Source organism: Syngnathus typhle, linkage group LG15, assembly GCF_033458585.1.
Source record: "Syngnathus typhle isolate RoL2023-S1 ecotype Sweden linkage group LG15, RoL_Styp_1.0, whole genome shotgun sequence".
NCBI classification, from domain to species: Eukaryota; Metazoa; Chordata; class Actinopteri; order Syngnathiformes; family Syngnathidae; genus Syngnathus; species Syngnathus typhle.
In genome coordinates, this window is record NC_083752.1 from 7,822,027 (window position 1) to 7,828,186 (window position 6,160).

Here is a 6,160-nt window from a genome sequence, read left to right on the forward strand (position 1 = left end):
GGAGAGTAAACCTCTGATTGCTCTGCACTGCTTCTGCTGAACCTAAGTAGGTGATCTGTGGGTTCGGTGGCAGTTGAGGCGGGGGGTAGACAGCTATGCCTTTCTGAAATGACCTGTCTCTTTCCATCAGTTTAAAGCAAGTGCAAAGCCATTTCATTGTCTTGGCTACAGGGAAAAAAGGGGGGTGGGCAAGTAGTCAATGTACTTTGAAATGACTATCCAAACAATCTCACCTGTTTAAAAAAAAAAGATTATATTGAAAATTAAAACCACCACAAACCACATACCCCTCTTCCTTTTCCCTAATCAACCGTTAGCATTTGTTGTTGAACCAATCCTCCGTTATTTCCTGATAAACTCACCTATTTGTGGTTTTGTGCTTTTTCTATAATGCTCTAGGATGCCACAAGATGGCGGCAAGGCCATGTCCACAAAGGAATAAGTCTCAAGGAAGTACAGATTAGAGAAACTGGCTTTGATTTTCGGGAAGGAGTTTGGGTTAGGGTTCAAATTAAAGCCTGATGGTCTAATCATTAGACTCTAATGAAACACAGTAAGCAAATGTTCAGGGTGAATTCTTTCCTGAACGATAACAATTTGCTTCTTACATTAGATACCCTTTTTCAAATTACAGTATGGTTTAGTTTTTATTGCAGGTTAAATGTTTCTGTGCTCCTAGCAGTGTAGCCTCTCATGTACCTCTCGTTATTCTTAAAGGGCAGTACAGAGCCCCTCCTTTACCTCTCCTTGACTGGAGTCATATGATTCAGCTTTAAGATTGGGAATATCATTCCCACATTTCACTAGGGAAAAAATAAGAACACAGATCATGTCCAAGCATGTGTGAGCACAGTCACGGCAACTTTGCCAAACGCATGCCAGCCATCCCCGGTTGGTGCACGCACCAAAGATGACCCCCACCCGTCCGGGTCCCATCTATAGAGATCAGACAGAGGGGGGTTTAGCTCAAACTGCTGCAATCTGCAGAAAGTACTGTGCTGGACACACTCTGGCAGCCAGTGGCAGACTTATATTCTGCACTCAGCTCTTTCCCTTTGTCACAGTGGATTGGGGCTGAGCTCCCTCCATGGAGTGTGAGTCTGGGGCTAGGGGTGTAAACATGCTGGGTGTGTGCTAAAAATGTTGACACATATTTACAAAGACTCATTAATGTGATTGGAGGGGCTTTTATACTCTAACACATGCACAACTAGACAATTTTCAGTTCATTGTATTGCTATGTGTTATGAGCTAGGATAAAGACACCCCGAACAAAACTTTTTCATGACCATAAATTGCTTGTAATGAATGGGAGGCTATTTTCCCAACTGCTCGGCCTTCCCAAGGAGACCCAACATCCCATAAAGTCCTCCCCACTACCACTTTGTTGGTTTAGCGAAACCCACATGCGCACACCCTCTCCAGTGCAGCTGGAGCACACAGACCCAAAATAGGTGCTCCGAGTTGCTCTCTTTACATGTTAGAAAGCCACTGATAATGGCGTCTTGGGATTTAAGAGTATTCCAGGACTGACTTCTGATGCATGGTTGGAGAAAAAGAAAAGCATTCACGCAGGAAAAGCATCCACTTATATACATTCACAATGTCACTGAGTGGGGAAATGAACCCAAAATGATTGGTGTCAGGTAAACTACTACACCATGACTGACTACAATTATGAACATTTCTAAATCATTCGCCTAATTAATCATGTTTATTGGCCAGTATGTAAAAGCACAAGGCATTTATTCACCAGTTGGAGCTACACTATTATGATAATAAGCAACTATAACAAAAATAATATTTTAGATGTAACGCATAAGTAGAGAGACGCATGCAAACAATACAAAAGAATACGGGATCAGCTTTTAGCACCAGGGACAGCACCATATTGTGCTTTAATGTTTCCGTTCAATCGCAGTGCAGAAAGAACATCGAATGTGTGCACGCTGCTTCGCATGTGACCAGGAAGGGTCAGCAAGCACCCACCCACACTCGCCCCCCACGCACACGCCGAACGACCACCAACACCAGCACCTCGACCGCTTTTTCTTTCTTCCAACCGCTGTACGGGAGCGCAGGCAGCGGGAGCGCAAGCGAGGTTCGACCCGGGAGGAGCGTCGGATGCTCGGCTACGAGCTGCTGCGGATATCCCCCTCGTACCTGCCTCTCATCAGTTATGCCCCCTCGGCGGACCGATTTCATGTGTTTCAGCTAGATTCTGAAAAGGCCAATTTGGGGGGTTGCCTTTATAACACGGCGAATTGATAGCAAGCGCGTAGCAGATATTTTTTTTTGCGATGATGCAGATGTAACGGGGGGACATTATTGGCGTCTTTTGGTATTTTATTTTTAACCCATTATTGTTCTTTTTTTAACCAGTAGCGCTCGAATTTGCAGAGTGGCACACGCCGATTGAACGCGAAGGAAGCACGTTTTGATATCGGCTTTAAATTCCATCTTTATGCAATAGGGTACAATTAATACACACAGCAAAGCAGAAGACAAAACAATAGGTAAGCATTTCCCCCTAATTTTTCATCTTTTACTGGCTTTCTGGCTAACCCACTAATAACAAAGCTAATGAGAGAGGAGTGTGATATCATTCAGGTGACTGCTGTTAGCCCACAGCCGCTATTAGCATCCCATGCCAACAGATAGCTTATCGTCGCCAATATGTGTTTATTTTGCACGATGACAAAAGTAATGTTTTGCACACTGGGGCTCATCTGTTGCTCAAATGCCATCTGCTTAGCCGAGGAGTTCGTCTGTGTGTAAGTAGGAGCCATCAATCAGGACGTCTGTCTCTTTTGCCTTTGTTTGAATCCATGTCAAAGCCTGCCACATAACATGCTGCGTTCACGTCCACACTTTCGAACTGTAGCCGGAGCCCGGTAATCAACGTTTACCTACGAGTTAGCTTGTCTCATTATTTATATCTTGATTTTTTTTTGTCTTAATTCTACCCAGTGTCGGGCTTTCTTAAGAGTATATTATGATAGGACAGATGCATGCTGCCTGCCTGCATGCATGGCATAAACAGCAGGAACGCATCAGCTATAAGATGATTTGGCTACTGATTATTTTTAAGTGCAGTATTTTCTCAACTTTATCGAGTACGTTTTACTTTGGAAAGAATCTCATGGCACACCATCAATCAAAAATGTGACAAAAGTAAACACTGCATAATTCTATACATTCTACCAGCTAATATACATAAAAGCATTGGTTGTGCATATTCCAACCAATTTAATTTGATATATCATATGCAATGTCAAAGCTGTTAAAAATCGCCTTGGTTGCTCAATATGCATGTGTATTGATGACCTTTGATTGCATTTCTTGCCCAGACCCTTGTGGTGTCCACACAAGAGAGTTGTCTTTATGATTGTGGTTTTCAATACATTCAATACAATACACCCCATGCACACATGAGGACTTATCCGTGCTTTTAGGCAAGCTGATAAAATTCAATTATGTGGTGTGGATAGAAAACTTGTGTTTGTGTGGAGTTTTTTTTTTTTTTTTTTTTAAATTGCCTTGTCAGTTTTTCATCCTGAGTTGCTGTCTCCTCCTTTTACATACAGATTACTGTCTTGCATAGGGGAAATGTTTACACTTATGTCTCAAATTTTCTGTATTGCTTATGAATCATGTTACAGCGGCTTGCATGCTTGCTTTTATGGTTTAATTTCACACATTATTTCTACAATTTTACTACATTTCCCATCATGCCCCCTTTCAGTAAGAATTGAAGAATGCCACTAGAGGGCCACATGTCCAGTTTTCCTCTCATGACAGTAAATCAATGCTAACTGAGAGAATTTGTCTCAAGGCAGATTCAGTTATCTGATGGTAGACAACCACATGTACTGATGTAACTAATTTACAGTGACCCTCTGGGTGTGTGGCCGAAATGGTGTGTACTGTACTACAAAATAATGTCGAAATGAAAATTCATGGACATTCCTTGGGTCTGCCAATGAGAAATTTAGTTCCTCTCTAGGACCCTGCAGTCAATGTATTGACGTATCGTCAATATTGTAGACAATGTAAGCAATACTTGAAGTGAGTGTTAAAAGTTGATTTATTTAATTTAGTCACACGATCGGTTACTCATTATAGCACTGTTAATATTTGATGCACCCAGTAGAAAGGGAATTGTTTGTCCATCAGTGAGCGGTCCAGTTCTCCTTTCTGGAATATATTTGAAGTGGCAGCAATTTAGGATCAGTGATGATTTGAATTCTGATTTGAAATGGTTTGACTTAATAGATCCTTATTTGGGTCTTGAGCTGAATAGGTTTCGGCAAATGACCATTGCCCTCACACTGCCACTTTTGTCACATTTCCTTTTGTGCCGCATGATTGAACTGACGCAAAAGAGAAATGAATGTTGTTTTCCCATTATTGTGTATACAAAGCTGGTTTGCTGAATCCAAGTGACATGTCCGTGTCTGCGTGCGGAGGGCACGGTGGCTTGACTGTTTGATGAATGTGATGCTACAGGTCCACAAAAGAGCCTGCTGTCCTATTCAGCAATGCATTTAGACCGGGATCAGCAGCCTGCGGAGGGGCCTCTGATGCTTACATGCCGCTGGCTGCTTCACGGGTACAAACAGGAAAGGGCCCAACAACTGTCCCAGCTCTCTGCTGACTCTTTCATTATATGAGGCCATTTGTTGGCACAGGCTTTTTACTTATAGCGCTACTTTTATTGTGTGTGCAGGGAGAGTAGAAATGCATTGAAACTCCCCGTGTAGTTCATTTCAATGAGATATAAAGTTTAGTGTTGCTTTCCGTTCCATTTTTGTATTGAGCAGAAACTGACAGTCAAACTATTGATGGAGCTCATCCAACCATTGCTAATGTCATCTTGTTCATCAGACCACAAACTAGTTGAGACTGAATCAATCGGACTTCGGCGTGTATTCCCTGTTTTCCTCATTTGCGTCACAATGAATCACAAACAAGTTTCACACACTTGGCAGGTTCATTGATTAAGCAGTTTATTTTTAAAAGTAAACACAGTGTTAACATGCAAGACATACGCACGCCTGACAGTGGGAAAGTGCTTTTGGATTTCAAAACTTTTATCCTCAAAGTTGTACCATTCAAGGGGTTAAAAAAAATATGTGCGATAATCATAATGTGATTAAAAAGAACCTGGTATTGGGTTATACAAGCTTTGACTTTTGAAATGTAATTGGCTTGTTTCCCACACGCACTACACTGCCCTGGCATTGAATAGGAGGTACACTCTTCCATTTATTATATTTTATTCTGTGTTTGTGTCTACAGTACTGTACTCCAATGTTGGACTGTGGTTGTGTAGCTGGCTGATGTACACAGACCATGTAATTCCCCGCAGGCGACTCATTTGAGGCTCAATTTCTCATTGATTAACGTAGTCGCATTGACAAACAGTCCAGCTGGGTGAGGAGAATGGGCTCACAGAGGAGGAGGAGGAGCTGTAGGGGGTGGGGGTGACAAAGATGGGAGTCGGAGAGGATGGCTCTGCTCGGCGGCGTTCGCCTTGCACCGCTGCACAATAGGCTGACACGCGTCTGTCAGGTCAGAGGATGAGGTTTAGCCCTGAGGCCCCGCAGGGTGGCCCACTTCCCCTTTTGTTTAAGTACCCTGTTCACACTTATTGCACCGGAGGAGTACAGAATGAAATAAGACATTCATATTTGTCTATTGCATATGATCACACTGATTTGTGTTGCTATTTTATTTATTTTGTTTATATGTGTGGATTATGCCTCAAGGAGATCTGCTTTTGTGGAACCCTTTTTATTCAACATCTGTTTGTCACCATCCATTCCTTTATTGGGATGGAGCTGTATTGTTGTGGACTGTGCATCTGATACCTCCTGGAGGTTATTTTGGAAATATTGTCCTCAAGAGGTTCCTGCCTGGTTACCCATAACAACAGATGTAGTTGTTAATACTACTCTTGTTCTCGTGTGCACTGTTGGAGCCTTGTGTGTCCAAGTACTGAACCGGCCCACATTGTTCCAAATCCTACTCCACTTCTCCAGTGCAGTATATGGTTTCATGCTGAGTGGGTGGATTGAATGTGGATTTTTCCAGGCAGTGTGTGGTAGTAGTGATTGTGACGCTTGTGGTAAGCGTAGTAGGTCGTCTCATTTGTGTG